General features: G+C 44.3%; 1 protein-coding gene across 1 annotated transcript in view; it reads left to right on the plus strand.

Moving 5' to 3' along the window:
• Positions 1–72: 72 nt before the first annotated feature.
• shank1 (SH3 and multiple ankyrin repeat domains 1) overlaps positions 73–18975 on the plus strand; it is a 62990-nt gene continuing 44087 nt past the window's right edge. Inside the window, exon 1 of the mRNA XM_046416495.1 lies at positions 73–812. The gene's annotated coding sequence lies outside the window, so the exon portion shown is untranslated. The remainder of the gene's footprint in view (positions 813–18975) is intronic.

Consider the following 18975-nt stretch of genomic DNA (forward strand, 5'->3'; position numbering starts at 1 on the left):
GACACTGTGCTGAACAATTCTCACAGTTTTCAAGGTTTCATAGCCAAAACGATTGATTGGTTAATGGATAATCACCCTCTGACAGACCAAATGATATCTGCCTGCCAAATTATGGCCTGTGCAAATTTATTGGACTAAAAGTCAACTTTTCAACCGAGGGAGTCTTTTTCGGCAAGATGGAAAACGCTGACGTGACAAATGGAGCACAAACAAATAAAACAGCACCATAATATGAGATTTAGTAGATCTCCACCTCCCTGGAAACGTTGTTCCTCGAGAAGAGGAAAGAAAATGCAACTTCTATATCACAATTATAGGCTGAGCTCAAGATCAAATACACCAGCACAAATCTGGAGAACAAAACCCACTTCAGGTGATATTTACAAGAAACGCTTACTGCTGAGAAACAAACAAAAAATAAACCCAAAACGGTTTGTGTTGGAGTCTGATGAATTATATTTTTTCTCTCAGATTCATCACTGTATTCTGAAGCATTGATATTTTGTCAGCCTTTAACATGTGGTGCAGCACTCGTTAATGTCAACTTTTCCATCGAGGGAATTTCTCCTGCAGATGTTTTTTTGGTTTAGCTCTGAAACTGAGGGATGTCAAGCAATCCAGAACAGACTTTACATTTACTGCCCTCAGCAACACAAGGGAGATGTGACTAACAGCTGTTTTCTCTGTGATTATTGTTATTACATCGAACCATGATGACCCCCCCCATCCTCCCTCCTCCTCCTCCTCGTCTTCCTCGTCCTCCCCTTCTTCCCCAGCTGTAAAAGAGGTGTTGGTTCATCAAAGCCTATGAGGTGAGTTTGACGTGCTTCACTCACTGGTGATTGGCATAATGGAGTTGATTTCTACTTGCTATTCAGTTGAGCTCATCTGGAGAAGGCTCCTTCTCCACCCACAGCCTTCTCCTCCTTCACCCCCCCCAGTCCAATCCGCCTCTACATATGGTAATAAGCATTGCAGCAGTGGCTTCCCTCATCCTCTCATACACATCTCTTTCATTCCTTATTCATATTTCTGTGTCAGTGGGAGAGAGAGAATACACTGCTGCAGATTGTGCTGCTCTGTATCTTTGATTTGGATAGAATCATTTGCATTATGACAGGAATCCTTTAAAAATGAGATTTTTTTTCTACATGATGTGTGTGGTTCTGTTGTTGATTTTACGAGGTAATTATTGGATAATCTTTTATGTGTGTGTGTGTGTCTGCACCGTTGGGTGGATCCCACTGAGTTCTGTGGGGTTTTCAGTTCTCTGAGAGAGAGAGAATAAAACAGTTTTTCACAGCTAAGAGTCTAACTCCAAAACATCAAAGACAGAGAGAGAGAGAGAGAGGGAGAGAGAGACAAAGGGAGGGAGGGAGGATGGGAGGGAGGGGTATGCCCTGTATCCGGGTAATGATGGAGGAAAGAGAGAGAGAGAGATGGAGGGAGGGTGATGGAGAAACCAAGAAGAAGCCAACCAACCAGTATATGAGAGAGAGAGGGAGAGAGAGAGGGAGGGAGGGGGAGAGGGAGGGAGAGAAAGCATGCTGAAGGGAGGGAGGGAGGGAGGAGGGAGGATAGTGAGCGAGGGATGGGGAGGTTGCCGGACTGAGCGGATAGAAGTGTTACTACAGAGCTGCTGCTGCTGGAGGACGAGCTGGGAGCCGAGGATAATGCTCCATCCCTCAGCGTACGGCGGCATGCCGGACACCTTTTAATCCTGTGGCGGCTGTGGAGGAGAAGGATCCTCACTGTTGCAGCAGTGACTGTCTTCTCTTTTCTGTTTTTTCCCACCCCTTTAACCAGTCTTCTCCATCATCTTCCTGCTCGCCCCTCCTCACTCCTTATTCCTCTGCAACTGGCAACCGCTGGGCTCCCCCTCCTCTCTTTTCTACTTCTGCCCCCTTTTTCCAGAAGAGGGATTTCTCTATTTCATCAGGGATTGTAGAAGACAGTAAGGATGTTTTCATCTTTTCTGCTGTTCTTTCTTCTCTCGAGAGAGAGACGTGCATGGAGGTAGAGGGGGAGAGTAGAGTACAATCTCCTGTTTCTGGAGAGATAGTGGCAGAGTCAGAAGGGTGCATGTGTGTGAGCAGCAGGGGGGGGTGGGTGGAGGGGTGGTGGTGGTGATGGGGGGGGTTGCATGTTCAAGTTTACTGCATTGATGTAAAACACGAATTCCTCTCTCACATGGCAGTCTGCGCGTGCAGTGTCTTGGCTTTAGATGAAGATTCACAGCAGTTGCACAAAACAAACATTTGAAATGAAAATAAATTGAAATGAGAAAAAGCAGAGCAGCTGTGAGAGGATCTGCCGAGGGATGCACAGGCACAAGGAAGGCAAACCGGGCAGTGTTTGGCAACTGATTACTCCTTGATGCTAGCAGATGATACTGAAAAAGAGTGGACAAGAGGGAAGGTGGGAGAATAAACAGAGGAGGAGGGACAGATGAGAGAGACAAGACGGGGAATCAGACAGTATGTATGTGGCATCCTTAGAAAGAACTAATATAGGTAGGTAATTGAACATTGGTAATTGTCAGCTCTTGGATTTATCATAGTGTCAAACTGATAATCCCTCCCACATACATTTGCATGCTTGCCAAGGACTGCTGGTGATCTGCACACAGCAGCTCACTGCTCAGTGTTCACATTAAAAGGCTAACCAGTGCATAAAATCACCCAGTAAATCACACTTTGGCTACCCTGACATATTGTGAACCTGACTGTAACGTGAGAGGCAGGGTATGCATGGCCAAACGTGGACACAGACGCGCCAGGGCGTTAAAATGTGCATAAAGATGCACACAGGAGCAGATGTAGATAGAAAGTGTTTCGCCATGCATTAAACAGCAGATGATTCTGATGGCGGATATTCACACGGATGTCCTCTCACTTGAGCTGCTGCCTCTACAAGAAAAGGGTCACCCTGCCAGCTGGGAACATGTGTTTGGTCTGAACCCGTCATTATCTCTCCACCTGAGTTCAGTCTATAGATGCCTTTGTCTCTGCTGAACACAGCCCACAGGAGGGTGATGGCAGGTCACTTTACGGGGCACACATAATTACACACAGGCTACTTCTGTATTGCAGAGTGTTGCACAGAGAAGCGAGGAGGATTTCAGCATAATGTAACAGGAGTGAGAGTTAAACTGCGAATAACTTGTTGTTGGAGGCGTTGGAGCGCAGAGAGACACGGCTGTGTGTGTGTGTTCAGTTTCACAGACTTGGACAATGGCATACGGCGGACACGCCTCCCACGCACGGTCATAGTAACCCGCCATGCTTTGTGTGTGTGTTGCCTCAGGGACATGGAGGTAGAAGATGGCAGAGCAGATCATCTGAGAAGACAGTCAACGTTTCACACCATCAGCTCAGTTTGTGAAAGTGAAAACTCTGAAAGCCACCGTGAGCACATTAATGGTGGATCTGGAGAAGCTTGTAGTCTGTGCTGATGTGTAAAAGTGAAGCGCTTTTGGCAACATGTAGTGATTATTGATAAGTGTTGCCGCCACAGAGGGTCAGACACACTCATGATCACATACTGATGTCAAGCAGCCAATCTTATCCTGTGGCGTTAACAGCCTGTAGTAAGCCATGTTGGCATTAGAACAGATCGCCAAACCATTTTTCCTATTTGACTTAAGAAAACGTGACATTTTCTTAAGTCAAATTAAGTCAGATTCTTTTTTGTCCAACAAGAGTTTAAATCGTTGTGCCTCGTTACTCGTCTCATCAAAGGGCAATCGGTTAACGAACGAGTTCGTGTGATTGAAGCTTTCATTTCTTCACTCTCAGCGACACTGAACATCTAGCTGTTCATTTGGCCTCAGGCTGGTCAGATTTATGTAACCTTTGATGCCTTTGAATGACGAGAGAATCAGACGACGTCAAGCAGGAGTTTGAGTCAGTTTGAAGAGGAGGTTCACAAGTTCGGCCCAGCCTCAGCTGCGTCCGGATCTGTTCAGCTTGACTCCCTGGGAGCTCAGTTAATTTGGCCTTTGGAAGTCGAGTTGATCTGATCCAACAGGCGGGCGCAGCCGCTGCTGTGTGTTGATTAACTGACTGTCATGTCGCTTGTGCTTCAGATGTTGTTTGGCACAAAGAGAGTCACGGTCCAGGAAACACCAATGATTTGCTACCCGAGCAGCTGGATTAACATTCAGCCTACGTTGGCAGGGAAATACCATTGATTCTCCTTCTTGGTCAGAAGGTGTTGGGGAACGCCACTCTTAAGTTGCACTGCACGCAGAGAGGACACAGCGCACGGCGTTTCCCCCCGTGAAGTTCCCTCTTTGGGGATCGAGGGACCAAAATCTCTCCTCGTCACGCATACAACGAAGCTGATCAGCACAGTAAGGCAAAGTTCACCTGCCTCCAAGAGGAAGAAACAGGCTTTGACAAACATACGTGTTGACTGTTTAGTGATTTTTTTATTTTATTTTAAATCGTTTGAAGCCGTGTTGATGGAGAATCCTCTTCCACAGGGGCTTGGGAAGGACAGAAAGGTGTCTTTTGTCTTTTGGACTGATGGTCCTTCTGTTCAGTTGTCCCTTGGTCACAGCGATATTTTCTCAGAGGTTTTGTCGCCTGCATTGTTTGTCTCTCCTCGTATATTTGCCCAAGTGCAGGGACTGGAGCTTAACTTTCTTTTCAATATTTGCTGTGCTGCTCGGGGGAGGGGGGGATGTAGTTCAAACTCCAGATATAGCCATCTCGTTTACTCTCTCACTCCCTTCTGTCTTTTTTTTTTTTTCCTATCTCACTCATTCCTTGCCGGCAGTAAACGACTGATCTGGGACAGACAGGCCTCCCCAGCGCTCTGTCCTACTTCAACGCTGTCCTCTCTCGTCTTTCTCCTTATTCCTGTTCCTCTGTCTCTTACCCCCGTCCACCTATCTGTTAGCAAGTCGCCCCGTCTCTGTTTCCATTAATCATTTCACGGTCTGTGACTGTTTCATCATGCTGGAGTGATGGTTCTGTCTGGTGTTAATAGGATGTCAGGCTGTTTGGGGGACAGAGCCGCCATCATTAACAACAGTGCATTTTTCTCTACCTGGTGTGATTTATAAAACTGATGCTTGTTTGCTGTGAAACTCCTCTCCTTTGATTTGAAGAGAGGCGATGTTCAGGAGTAAGTGTGTTCAAACTGCTCTGTGTTAGATGAGTACAAAATCACCCGTCAGTCACGGTAATCTTTGACGGTTTACGTACTTTTACATTTCTGTTTATATATCTGCTGGGAGCAGGCCCTCACAGCTGTGCTGGACCTAAATAAAATAGATAATATTGTGATGTCTTTTGTTTGGATAGTCTTATAGTGCTATGATCACCACCGCTTTTCTGCTAGCTAGATATCAAACATTATACAGTATTGGAAAGCCAGTATTAAGGTTTGATATTGTCTCATCACAGATGTATTTGTACATGTGTATATCTTGGCAGATACTGGTACAGTAAAGGTCAATGCTTTATAATGTCTTAATTTCCTGTTAAATTTATTCTTCATTTTTGATAGTAAAGTTGTCGCACTGTAAAATATTCTGTCATATACGAGCTTTCATTGGCCACAAGTTTTTAAATAATCAAATTTAAGAGGGTCATCGAAAGTCTAAACGTGCTCATGGTGGCAACGCTGACATACTGACATTAAGTTTGTATAATCCTCACCATACTTATTATATAAACGTAGCATATTAGCATGCTAACATGCAGTAATCAGCACTAATCACAAAGTACAGCTGAGGCTGATGGGAATGTCATTAGTGTGGGTATTTGTTCTTAAATCAAAGTGTTAAACTTGGAAGATTACAAATCACAAAACAGATCAACTGGTTGCTTCATGCGATCATGTTGTTAGCATGGCTACTGGCTAATTTCCCCATGGTGGGACCATAAAGGAAATCAGTTTGAGCAGCTAAAAGCTTACATGTTAGCTTACATGAATTTTAATGCTGACTAACAGAACAAAATGATGAAAACTTTCATTACTTCCTGTGTAGCTGCGCACTTTTCAACACTACTGTCTTGAGCTGCAAATAAACACCATTTCAGGGCCATATTTTATCTTGATATACTGGCATGACATGCAGTAGCAATACAGAGATTTTATTCATAGAACATTTGCAAAGTGACACTGAGTGCTCCAAAGGGGACAAATCACATTTTAAAAAAGTTGTGCTTAGAGTGCAGATATAAAACATTTCTCACTGTGCGTCTCTAAGTGTGTGTCCCTGTGTATACGATGCCCAGTCAGGCATTGGTTCCCAAGGGTATACTCCCCACACACACACACAACCACACACACTCCCTCCTCCATCACCACCACACACTCTCACTTTATCTCTATCATTTATCTCTAATGCTATGTTGCTCTCACTCTCGTTTCTCCGACCTCATCGCCTCACAAACACATCACATCTGTCCCATTACAAAGGCTCCACTCATGATAATTAGAGGGGAGGATGGTGGTGGTGGTGGTGGTGGTGATGGAGGGGATTTGGAGGGCTTTGGCCAGACTCCTCCATGCATCATGGATTCACTCTCAGTTTATTAGGGCTAATTGCGCCATTGAGAGGCAGAGAGGGGGGCAGAGTGGGGGTTTTGAGTTCTCCCAACAGTCACCGCTGCATCATCAAAGTGGAGTTGCTATATTTAGCAGCAGCAGATGCATGGCAGCAGTGGAGCAGTGCTGGCCCAGGATGATGATCAGAGTGTAGGGTGGGGTGTGATGTGATATGTGCGTGTGTGCACAACTGAAGGCAGCAGCATAAGCATCAGCTGCAAGATCCAATGCTGCGTTCAGGTCCTGTGGGAAAGGCAGTAGATGTGAGCGTCCTATTTGAAAGCACTGCTCATATCAGCTTTCAGGCAGTAAATGCGACTTGGAAATTTAGGGATTGGCAATTGCAGTGCAAGGAAATAAATACAGTAAATGTTTTAAATGATTTTTACACGATTTGTAAATGCTATAGTAGATGGATTTATGGTTCAGTGTTTCTTTGAGTGTGGCCTCAAAAGAGCTCAAACACACAAACTTCCATGTTTTATGCTCGGAAATCCTGAATTTGCTCTCACTGTTAACTCCCATAAGCCTTGAGTGCAGCACTACAGCTTGATAAGAGCGTGAGCGGCGTTCATAAGTACCCAACCAAAGCGAGTCTCGTGTTCTTTTATCTGTGAGAGGCTCATTTGATTCCACCAAACAGTGAGATGTCTAAGATCCCTGTCAGCTGTATGAGGCATTGTGACACTGATTGAAATCAAATCGCTTTCGGTGAGCAGCTGATCTCGTTTGGTGATGCATGCTGCAAAATGAATACCTGCGAATCAGTGCCTCTCCGCTCTGTCTGATTGTGTTTCAGTCAGGAGTCAAACTTGTCTGAATGTTAGAATAGATGTCAGCTAGCTTGCGAGTTCAGTGCAGGACCTTTGTGGTTTATAGGAAGATTTCTGCTGACGTTGCTGCTGTGACTCAACTCAAACTCAAATTGGTGTCAGGTTTGTTGCGACTGAAAGATGTCGAGCTGCGCCGCCTTGTTTTTGTCACAGCGGACTCGTGTTGGGGAAACAACTGCAGCTGATGGAAAATCCAGCCTGAGTGGTTTAGCTTTTGACTTTTCTAATACAGCGATCAGCTTTTACTCTACAGAGACAGTTTATCCTTCTCTCTCTCTCTCTCTGCAACCTCTTTTAAATACCAGTGTTGTATCCGAGTTGTTGCTGAGTCTCAGCAAAAGAGAAGAGAGCTTAATTCAAATCACCTCCGCCGAGCTGCCGCCCTCTGCGTCCATATCGCATTACAGTCTTTTTCAAACAGTAACTGATCTGTCAGGATGCAATGTGTTATTTCTGGTTTTTCGTGCTGATTCTGCCTCCTCCTCCGCCAGTGAACGTGTCATGGACAGAAGTGTGTGTTGGTGTGTGTGCATGCACCTTATCCTCTGGTTTATCTGTGTCAGTTTGCACCAGCAGTAGGCAGCAGTGGGTGTTTTTTAAAGTTTATGGAGATGATGAATCGGCGATGTATGGGCCAGGAAGGCTTTGGGTGTCTTGCTGCATTAATAATGGAAGCACAGCTGGCAGTAATTATAGTAACAATGGAAGGTGGCCATGGCAGCATGAATGAGGGGTGATATATGAGAAACAGTACATCCTGCCAGCTCGCCCTGGACATCAGGCAGTGTGAATTCCCTTGCGGTGGGCAGCGCTGGATGAGAAACTGGCTGAGTGGGGATGGTGGTGATGTGCGCGCCGACACACACACACACACCCGTACACACTCACAATAATGCACAGACTATGACACATGTCCTCCTCCGATCTCCACTTAAGTTAAGGCCTCCTCATCAGAGGAGGATAACAACAAAAGGAAGTGCTGCTGATGATGATGTAAAGTTATTGAGGCTGTCAGTCCAGAAGAGGGAAGAGAGGAAAGAGGAAGTAGTCCCCACGCTGAAAGTGGAGGGAGCAATGCGTGGATAGACATATGGCCTATAGAAGTCCTTTGATGTGAAGCCATATTGATTGGCCTACATAGCTCAGATTAACTCAGAGAACATGTGATGGCTTTGCCCCTCTGTGATTGGCGTTCACGAAGTCTGAGTGAATCTGCGGCTCGCAAGTCGGCTTCTTTTGTTACGTTCCTGTCGTTGTCAAGCTGGATAACAAGAAACACTGATGACAGCTGCACGTCAAATGCAGCCGAGCCCCAGCGCACGAGTGAAGTGAAAGGACAAAGAGGTGAACCCGTCTGACGAACTAAAGGACGGCGATCTTATGCAACAGCATCTGTACTGTCCCATGACACATAATGTGACATCAGCGCTGATCTCAGATCCTTTAAAAGTTAGAGCAGTGCCACACCAGTATAAAACGTCCAGCACTCAAATGCTTACCGAAGTAAAAGAGCAGACGTATTATCAAGCAAACGTACTCATAGTATTCAAAATTAAAGTATTCCTTCCGCAGAAAGTGACTTTCTATGATGTGGTATTATAAATATATAGAATTTTTATTACCAGCGCATTAATGTCTAAGTAGCCTTTAACATTTACCTCTGAAATATAGTTAAATGTAAGTGGAAGGCAGCGTAAAATAAACTACAAATACCTTAAAGTTTTACTTCAGTACAGCACTTGAGTGAATGTTATTGGTAAGCTGATTATCTGCCTTTGTGACAGGTTAGTCACACATGACCACCACATGAAGGTCACCTGTGGGAACAGAGTAGAAATGTGCAGCTAAGTTCAGAAATCTTATCATTTGTCAGTGACGTTTGTTTAGTCCGTATGAAAGAATCCCGTCACCAAGAATTTCTAAGCGCAGGTACGTAGTGGATGAAAGATGTGTTTGAGGAAGTACTTTTGTTCAGGAAGCTACGTCTGTCTGAGGAAATAGATTTTCCATTCAGAAGCCTCGAAACATGGAACCACAGACCCTGCTGGAAGAAGTGCTGATTCAGCCACTTCCGGACTGCAGGGAGCTAAAAAAAGAAAAAAATCTCCATTCACTTGGTTAAACAAGGCTTTTTCAAACAGTGACAGCTTCGCCCAGCTTTTGGCCCTCTGCTCGTTTTGTCAGAGAGTCTGTGAGTGAATATGAATCACACCTCTCATCACGTCTCCTGGTTTGAGGTGTTTTATTTCAACCACCGTATAAAGCCTGGCTTCATCACAAGCCCGGCTCCGGTCACCTCCCAGCGGGTCGAGATCATAACTACTCTGCTGACGGCGGGTACTTTCTGACAGGGCTTCACAGGACGTCGTCCTGAAGAGAGAAGCAAAACAGAAACCCGGGCTCTTGTAACTGTGAACCAGCGAGACATGTGAAGCTGTAGAAAACAAAAACCGAACAACCTGGATGGTTGGCACATGGTCAGGCTCCCATTTGACGCCTGCGGCCTTGAAACAGCATCCACCTTTAATATTTCACAGCCCCTCGTATGTTCAGGCAGTCTCCTCCCCTACAGCTACTCCCATTGTGGCTTATTTATTCATGGGCTCCCCACGTGTTGCCAACTGATAGTCCCAACTTGGCCCTCGGTACGACCGTCGATGGCAGCAAATGGGTCGTGTCGCTCTGAGCCGAGCTGCAGCTCTTCAGCCAGGCGATGGACATGAGTCTGTGTGATTTAGGATGTTACTCAGCTCCGTGAAACAGGCAGCCTATAGCTGCTAGCAGAAAACAAGCAGAGATTCTAAGCAGTCCCTCAGAGATTTACTGGTGATGACGAATAAAGCTAATTAATTAGCAGGCTATTTGAATGAGATCTCAGCACTCTGGCTCCCCAGCTGATTGACTGTCTTCATCTCTTCTGTGGAGATTAGAGAAGCTTAAATAAACTCTGTGGCCTCTTGCATTCACGCAGAGAACTGCTGTTTGTAGTGCTTTATTAGCCAATGACGTCCTGTAGTCACTCGACAGAAAAATAATCAGCGACAGGTTCAGTCATTTTTTAAAGCAGAATTACCAAACACTGTGTTGCTGCTTTCTGTCTTTCATGGGGTAGTTAATTGAATATATTTGGGTTTCGGGCTCTTTCGGTTGCACTAAACGGGACGTTTAAAGACGTGACCTTTGGCTGTCTAAATTTCTGACTTGTTATTTTTGATGACATTAAACAGGCCAAATGATTGATTAAAACAATAATTGTCCTGTTATGTGTGTGTTCTTGCAAACATATACACAGTATTTGTTCAAATGTACCGTCATACGTCTCTGCACTACATCAGCTCTCGTACTTGAAGTTCAGTAAGTTGTACTATTACTGCCAAACCTCCTGAAATGAGAGTCGTAGCTCGTTGCTCAGTCAAACAGGGGTTTGCTTTGTGTGCGGTTCTGACATTCATCAGCTGTCAAGATTTGACAGGTTGTAAACAACCAGCCTTCTATTTAATCAATCCGTAAAGCAAACGGGAAATCTACTGGCTCAAAGGACATCAGCGACCCCGTAATGACGTTTATATACAGATTGATATAGCAGGTGACCTACGCAGGCCACTAAGGGGAGGGAGAACAGAAGCTGTGAGGCAGTAGGGACATTTTGATTATAATTTTTTCGATTTTACTGACCAAGCTTCCAGCTACAAATTGATCTTAATAGTCTGGAAAACACAATTGTGAGACAAGCTTTGTTTGCCTGAGATAAACACCCGTTTTGAACCACAGGGAAATGGGCTACGAGGTCAGTCTTACCCCTCAGGAAGAGCTCGCACGCTCGTTTCTTTTGTTGTGTCTTTATGTGGTTTAATACACCCACTCACATCTGCACTATAATCCACTGTTACTGTCTATATATAGGGAGCCCTCAGGGGGTACGTTTTATTGCTTTTCCCCAACATGTCTCTAAATCCTCTTCCTGTACTACAGTGTTGTTTCTTTTGATGCTCAAAAATCACAGAGCCAGAATTGGATAGATGTCTCTGGGCTCATTGTCGGCGTGAGAGGTTTTTGATTTCTTGTAAGCATGGATGTCTTGGCAACTGTTTTGCAGTTGGTATTTGCACTGTATTGGGCTTGTTTTTAGGTTACAAGATGGCGTAAAGTAACTTTAGTCTCAGAGTAGGATGTCTGAAAGTAGGAGGGCAGTGGTTTTTGATGCATCATGGTATTTAGTCATTTACATCAACAGGAGCGTTTCCTCTTCCTCTACAGTAGCCCAGAGGGGACAAACCAAACACTGATTCTCAATGGGGCCTTTTGGATTTTTGTTCACCAGGATGTAGCAACACACCTGCATGTGACTATATCCTGCACTCTGGGCTTTTAAGCGCTAATCAGCAAACGTTAGCAGGCTAACATGCAAAACTAAGATGGTGAACACGGCAGCATCAACGCATCAGAATTATCACTGTTAGCATGTCAGCGTTGGCGTTTGAGTATGACCACCTCTGCAGACGTGATGAGATGGGTGAGTAAAAGGGAGATTCTGGGACACCAAATGTGCTGCTGGTCTTTTCGGTGTCTTGGGCCTAATTCTGCAAAATTTCCATGATAAGAACAGTAATGACGCGGTTGTACGCCCCGCCCTTTCCTCTCAAACTCAAACCAGGTTCTTCCACCGGCGCTCACCCTAGTTTAACAGCACAAGGGATGGTTACATCAGAATGTGTGTGTAAGAGACGTGGCTTCATTCTCCTTCGCCTGAGCTCCCCTGAGTCACTGCAGTTTAGATCGACATTTTCTGATGTGCAGATCCCGCGTGGACGCCTTAGTGCGGGAGGATGATTACATATGTGCTCAATTGACCAGAGGGTCAAAGTTTGCACACATTATTAGCCTGTATTCATCTCAACCGACAGCTTGTATGTGTACACGAGGCCTTGAATACACACACACACAGATACAAACAGGATGTACAAAAGGTTTACAGTGTCCGTTTGTGCGCGTCATGGTGCCATTTTGTGTGTCGATGTCAAACAAGGAGGGAGGGAAATTGGCCGTTCCAGTTTAGTGGCAGGAAAGTGGGGCGATCTGTTCTTTGGAAGTTTCCCAGTGAAATTTCCTGGGGACCAAGACACTGAAAATATCTATCTATATACAAGCTATGTCCTACATAAAAGAGACAGAGAGCCGGAGAGAGAGATGAAGAGGAGGAGGAGAGGACGCGATGGAGTAAGGGAACACACGGAGATACAAGTGTGTTTGGGAGAGATAAAAAGAGGAAGTGAGGGAGGTTAAATGTCACCGTGCTGGTGGGATGTCAGCCTTTTGATGGCCTCACACACACATCTGACAGGCTGAAGTTTAGTAGAACCAGGTCAAGACACGAGCAAGTCGCCCGGCAAAGTTACCCAATTTCCCTCTCACTTCTGTCTCATGAAAACTCCTCAAGTTGAACTAGAAATGCTGCCTCATAACCCCGTTTTCCTCCGCTCATCGTCTCCTGCCACCGACAGCAGGTTGGAGTGCGGCGTGAGCGCGCCATCGCCTAACAGGCTTTATTTGGATTAAATTTACACCTGGCAACAGTGTCTCGAGTTAACAAACAGAGATCAGATCATCCTTCCTAAGCCGAACCGCAGATTTGCTAAACACTCCACTTCCTCCTGTGAGCTCTGCGTCTTTTAAAACAGATGTTAAACGGCTCATCTCACTTGTTCCCCGTCCGTGAATATCTCAACATTTTCTTTCTGACAAAGTGTGTTACCACCCGAGCCGTCAGCCACCTGTTTCGTTTGTTGATTTTAGCTTGAGTGCATACTGGATAAATTTTCACACATTTTTACTTGATTACAATACAACCACGCACAATGCATGCTAAAAGGAAGAAAAACAACATTTTAGTGCTGCCAAAAAAACAGCAACTGTCTTTGTTTTTAGCTCTTTGATTCATAGTCACAGACTGACCAAATGTAAATGAAGTGATGTCAGCCCGAGGTTTATTTCCTGCTCTGAATCACTGACAGTAAACATCAGGTTCTGGTGGTGATATAAACTTCTTTTTTTTTTTTTTAATATCACACTTTCTGCAGTTTATGTTCAAGCCTCCTAATTTAGAAGCAATATTTCAAGCTTCAGTTGATTATAGGAAATGTGTAGATTTTTCAGACTTTCTGACAGAAAGTGGCCATCATGCTGTTCCACATGCTGTAAAAGGCTACAGGCAGGTGATTAAAATTCAGAAATAACATCACTGTACACACGACACAGAGGCGTATAAACACATCATAAAAAGCAAGAATGACATAAGCTTGTGGGTGCGTAACACACAGCTGTGCCTTAAATCTGAGACTCTGCAACAAGTGCAGCTGAAAGCGCCGCCGCCGCCGCCGCCGCCACCGCTGACAGAGCACATAAATATGAAAGCTGTCAGATGTTTGCAAGGGCACAAATGAGTCTAAAAGCAAATGTGCCAAGGCACGGGCATTCAGTCACACCATAACACTGCTACTAACATAAATGAAGTTTCCCATCTCCAAATGCTCATTAGCTCACTACTCCGTGTAGCTTAGCATGCAGGCATTAAGGAGAGCCACCCTGTCAGTGATGAATAGCATAATTAAATGACTGCATTTAAAGAGACTGTCTGACATTTTGGGAACTAAGCTTCTTCTGTTTCTTGCCAAGATGATACAGCTCTCGTGTCTCGTGTGCTGCGAATGTAAAGCTACACCCAGCAGCCGGTTAGCTTAGCTTAGCACAAAGACTGGAAACAGAGGGAAACAGCTAGCCTGACTCTGTCCAAATGTAAAAAAATCCACATACCAGCAGCTCTAAGTCAAGTCGAGGTTTAGTCAAATAAATGTTATCTCTGAACATCCTGGTCACCAGAAAAAGGTTGGCATTTTAAATGTTTGGCTTGTACATGTCATATGTATAACAGATTTTGACAGCACGTATCACATTCAAATTACATGCAGGGATCTGCTTTGTGACATTTTGTGGCAACAAAACTGAAAAATTTCTAACAAAACCTCACAACATTTCCCAGCTGCGTTTGTAGCGACCGAATCAGGAATTTAAAGCCAAAACGTGATGTTGTCCTGACCTGACCACTGAATGTAACCAGGCTTTAAGCTCATTGTTTACACATCACACATATCACATGTTCACAAGCTGTAATGGTGTGTTTCTGTGTAAAAAAGAAAAAAGAAGTGTTACATGCTCTGCCCTTTGTACACCTGGTAGTTTTAATTTGAAAATTGATTCGTAAAGGCTCTCCTTACTTGCCCTAGTGGGGCCAACATCTCTGATGGCTCGACAAGGTGAGACTTAATGGGGTTAATATGGTTGTAAGTTTACCGAGCAGACTGGAAGTGTTAACGTGTGTGACCTGACACTGAAACAGCTCTCCTCGGAGAATGGCAGGAGATAAAGATTTATGACAGCCAGATATGAAGCGGAGGAGATGATTATCACTTGTTGGCATTAGGCAATATCTAATCTCTGCATCGCCCTCTTCATCTTCGCTCAGATAGACACACATAAGCTCACACACACAGAGCATTCATTACGAAGGTCTTTTATGCGTGAGTCATGACTTCTCTCTCGGGAACTGATTATCACTTTCTCTCATAATTCTTTCCTCTGTCCTGACCTGTTCCAGCTTAATTGACGGTGAGTGATTCTCTTAAAAGTTTGGATTCAGCCCTTTTAACTCCACGTTCATTTTCTCTGCTCCGTCCCTCAGGATCAGCCAATATCTGGCTAATATCCACCTTGAAAAAATATGAAAAGATAACTAAGAATGCGTGACAAACAGGTCTGTCATGCCAGCCTCTTTCAGGAGGCTGATGATCACAGTGTGGTGTGGGTGGATTTTATTCAACAGCTTCGGTGTTTCGGTCTGTAAAACCTGCAGTGAAACGTACCTCTGCCTGCTTTAAGGAGCTCCTCGCTGTAAAATAAATTTCATTGTGGCTTTCAGTGGAGCGTTTCAGCATTCTGTGAGGGTCTAGAAGCTGTTTCTCCAACATGACAGCAAAGAAATGCTACCAAAAGGAGGGATGCCTTTCAATTTTTGGCATGAAAATGTGGGAAAAGGCCAAATCCAAACATGAAGAATATCGATACTCGCTCTGGCTTTTGGCAGCTTCAGCCAAACAGTGTTGGCGGTTGGTGTCGTGGTTGGACCCCGTCTTGTTTCCTCTCTGCTCTCTGCGAGCTCACACCTCCGGCTTCATGGCCACCTTTCACTGTTCTCTTTCTTTTGTTTCCCTGTTCCATCACAATGGTTGTTTTTTCTTCTTTCCTTCTCTCACTCTCCTCCAGCTATTTTCTTGTCTCTCTGGGACCTTTTCTTTTGCCATGTGCTCTTGTCTCCCCTCGGCTAACCTCCTTAGAGCCAAGCTAGCAGTGTGGGTCCGTGGGTGGTCACGTCGGACTTTTGTTGACCCATTCGAACTACTAAAGGGATTCGGCACTGATGGGCCCCAGAGGATGAGCCCCCTCCTCCTCTTACTTTTCCTTTAGCATGAACATGAGGTGGACGTTTGTGTAATCAGTAAAAGATGCCGCGCTAACACATTAAGCAAAGACGTGACAGCATTTGCCTCCTTTCATGCTGGTTAAATCTCTCTTTTATTGCCTTCCTTTCTATTTTTCCCTCCTCTACATCTCTGTTGTCTTCCCTCTCTCTCTCTCTCTCTCTCTCCCCCTCTCTCTCTCTCTCACTCTCTCTCTCTCTCTCTCTCTCTCTCTATAATCACACTCCTCTTACCTGACTGCTTCTCCCTTTTGTCCTCTTCTTTCTCCTTCCTCTCTGGCTTCCCGTATCTTTGATTACTCAGCACTATGCAAAAATATGGATTGTTCACTTCCATTTATTATCATATCTTCTTTAGGCACCTCTGCCTGGTTGGTGAGCTCTCTGACAAGACTGTACCAACCTCTCTACTTTCTCCCTCCATCTTTGCCTCTGTGCCCTTGTCTCTTTTATTCCTCAGTTCCCTCCAACAGTTCGGTTTCTGGTCTTTCCAGTCTGTTTTGTCTCACAAGTTTGCTCTAATTTCAATCATTTTCCATAAGCACGCCGCCAGATTATGGGGCACAGCTTTAAGAGGCCTCATTAATTTTCATTTACATTTAAGGGAGGCTTTTTAACCTTTTAAAAATGCAGTTCATATAGCTGTATCTTCATAATAAAAGCCCAGTTAACACTCATTTATGCTTACATTTACTCAAGTGCTGTAATTAAGAATATTTTCACCACTTCCATTTAGTGCAGGTTTATACATGACATACTGCACTATTTGATGCACTACATTTATCTTATATTTTCTACCGCAGACGTGAGGATTTTACACGCACAACACATCATAGAGTAAGATTTACTGTTATTGATTTAACAATCCAAGAATGCATGGAGTCAGAGGGTTAATATATAAAACGCTGCATGCACCGTAATCCACCAGCGATAATGAAATACGAAGTACTAATAATGATTAATCCATCATTTGTCCTTGGTTGTTGGGTGTTACACGTCTGCCTCCTCCGAGCGTCTCGTTCACATCAGTGGGTGATACAGTCTGGATTTTGTGTCTGTTAAACTTCTACACTTTGCTGCACACTCGTCTGCCGTCTCCGCCTTTCTTTCCTGCCAATAGGCTTTCAAAAGTTGAAGGCGGAAATGCTGCCAGGAAAGTCAGAGTTTGTCACAAGCAATCCAGCGCTGAGTGTGTTTGTTTTTGGGACGACATGTTTTCTCTTAACAAGCCATTTAGCTTCACATTCAGGCTTGAAATTGTGTTTTTGTTAGGTCAAGTGGAGGATTGTGGCAGGAATTTCAGTTTGCTGCAGAGCAGTTTCAGTTATTTCAGGTTGTAGGTGTATATTGCTCCAGTGGCATCATATAAATGATATTTGATTCAAGACAGTTTTTGGGGAAAGTTTAACGGGACGTTGTAATAATCTCCTGTTACAGCCATGCTTTTGTTTTTCAAGAAGACTCGACATGACTTGACATGTTGAAGTGAATATTCTTTCCGTCACATTTTCTTGTGATTCTTTGTTATTCTCCCGTCCTGCTTCTCGTCGAGGCAGACAGCTGGTAGTTTTATCTCAGTGTCCCATGAGAAAAGCCTTGACACTGTCCAACATGTCCAACACTTCTTTTCTTTTCACAGCGTGACTCAGAGTGCCCCCCCCACGCCTCACACAAACACACGCGCACAAACACACACACGCTCCATTTGCAATTTTAAGACTCCTCATTATTCTGTAGTTCATATTCATCGAAAGAAAAATAAAACAAGCAGCACCTTTTTTTCTCTCTCACATTAATAGACAAATGTTTAGGTGGGAAACCACCATTTGATGTTTAGTTTGCACCAACGCAATCCACATTAAGATTATTGCATAAACTAGCGTGTATAGTGAAAACATTAAAAACTTATTTAAGCAAAGTGTTTCTCTTGGTTACTGTCGGATTTGGCTTTTCTGCAGCTCTCTCTGCTGATTGGTTGATCCTCCGGTGGCCGTTTGTTATTCGGGTCTGTGTGGAGCTGTCCAGAACGTGGTGGTGCTGAAAATCCCGAAACAACACGCAGATCCAAGCGGGAGCCACAGAGGGCCGATCTGTTATCTCGTTCAGCTTGTACTTGCATGCAGAGCTGCGTCAGTGATGCTCTGAAGTGGCTGCTCGGCTCTCTCGGGGTTACCGGCAAGAGCTAAAGAGTGTATAGTTTATCATATGAAGAGCTGCTGTCCATTACGAGTGTCTGTATGGATGTGCAGCGATGAATAGTTTATAGTTAGACTGAGGCATTAAGTTTGTTGAGGATGGTGTTGCCGTTTTCACACAGCTTCAATCAACTGAATTGGCAAAAACAGAAAAAAAAAACATTTCATCCTGCCTGAATAAGCACAAAGTCGTTTTATAATATGCATTTCAATTTCACAGCTCGGCAATTAAATTGTTCGAGGAACGCTGCGTGAATATCAGCTCTCAGCAACAAGACTTCGAGTTGATGTTCTTGTTAATTACAACAGACAAGTTGCTGGACATTATCAACGTTTTGTTTGGTTTTTCTCTGTTGCTTCTCACTTTTGTATTTTAGTCCTGATAGAAATGTTGGAAGAAAGGTTACAGAGTCTTTAAAATCAAAAGCTTGATGAAGGTCAGGGAAATCCTTGCCAAACACTTTTCATATTTCTAATGTAAAAGTGACAATTTTTGCCTGATGTTTGCGCTAAGCTCCAAATCAGGAGGTCACCAAAACATTCTTCCTCTGGGGACTCTCATTAAGCTTGCTGAATTTCACGACAACCTCCCCATAGTCGTGGGCGTGTGATGGACAGAGTGACTGACTGATATCGTTATTCTCAGGTGTACTTGAACTTGCCTTTGTCTTGTACACAATACTAATGTACATGCTGTTCTAGTAGTAATAGCAGTAATACCCTCTGAAGTGGTATATGTCACAGTGCTGCTCTATTTGGCAGCAGTGTATTCACACGTTGTATACTGTGGAGCTGCCCCTCCGAGACCGGTGGTGCGTTTGAGGCGTCAGACACAGAAAACTTCTGAAGGTCC

The sequence above is a fragment of the Scatophagus argus genome, chromosome 16 (genome assembly GCF_020382885.2).
Source record: "Scatophagus argus isolate fScaArg1 chromosome 16, fScaArg1.pri, whole genome shotgun sequence".
NCBI lineage: Eukaryota > Metazoa > Chordata > Actinopteri > Scatophagidae > Scatophagus > Scatophagus argus.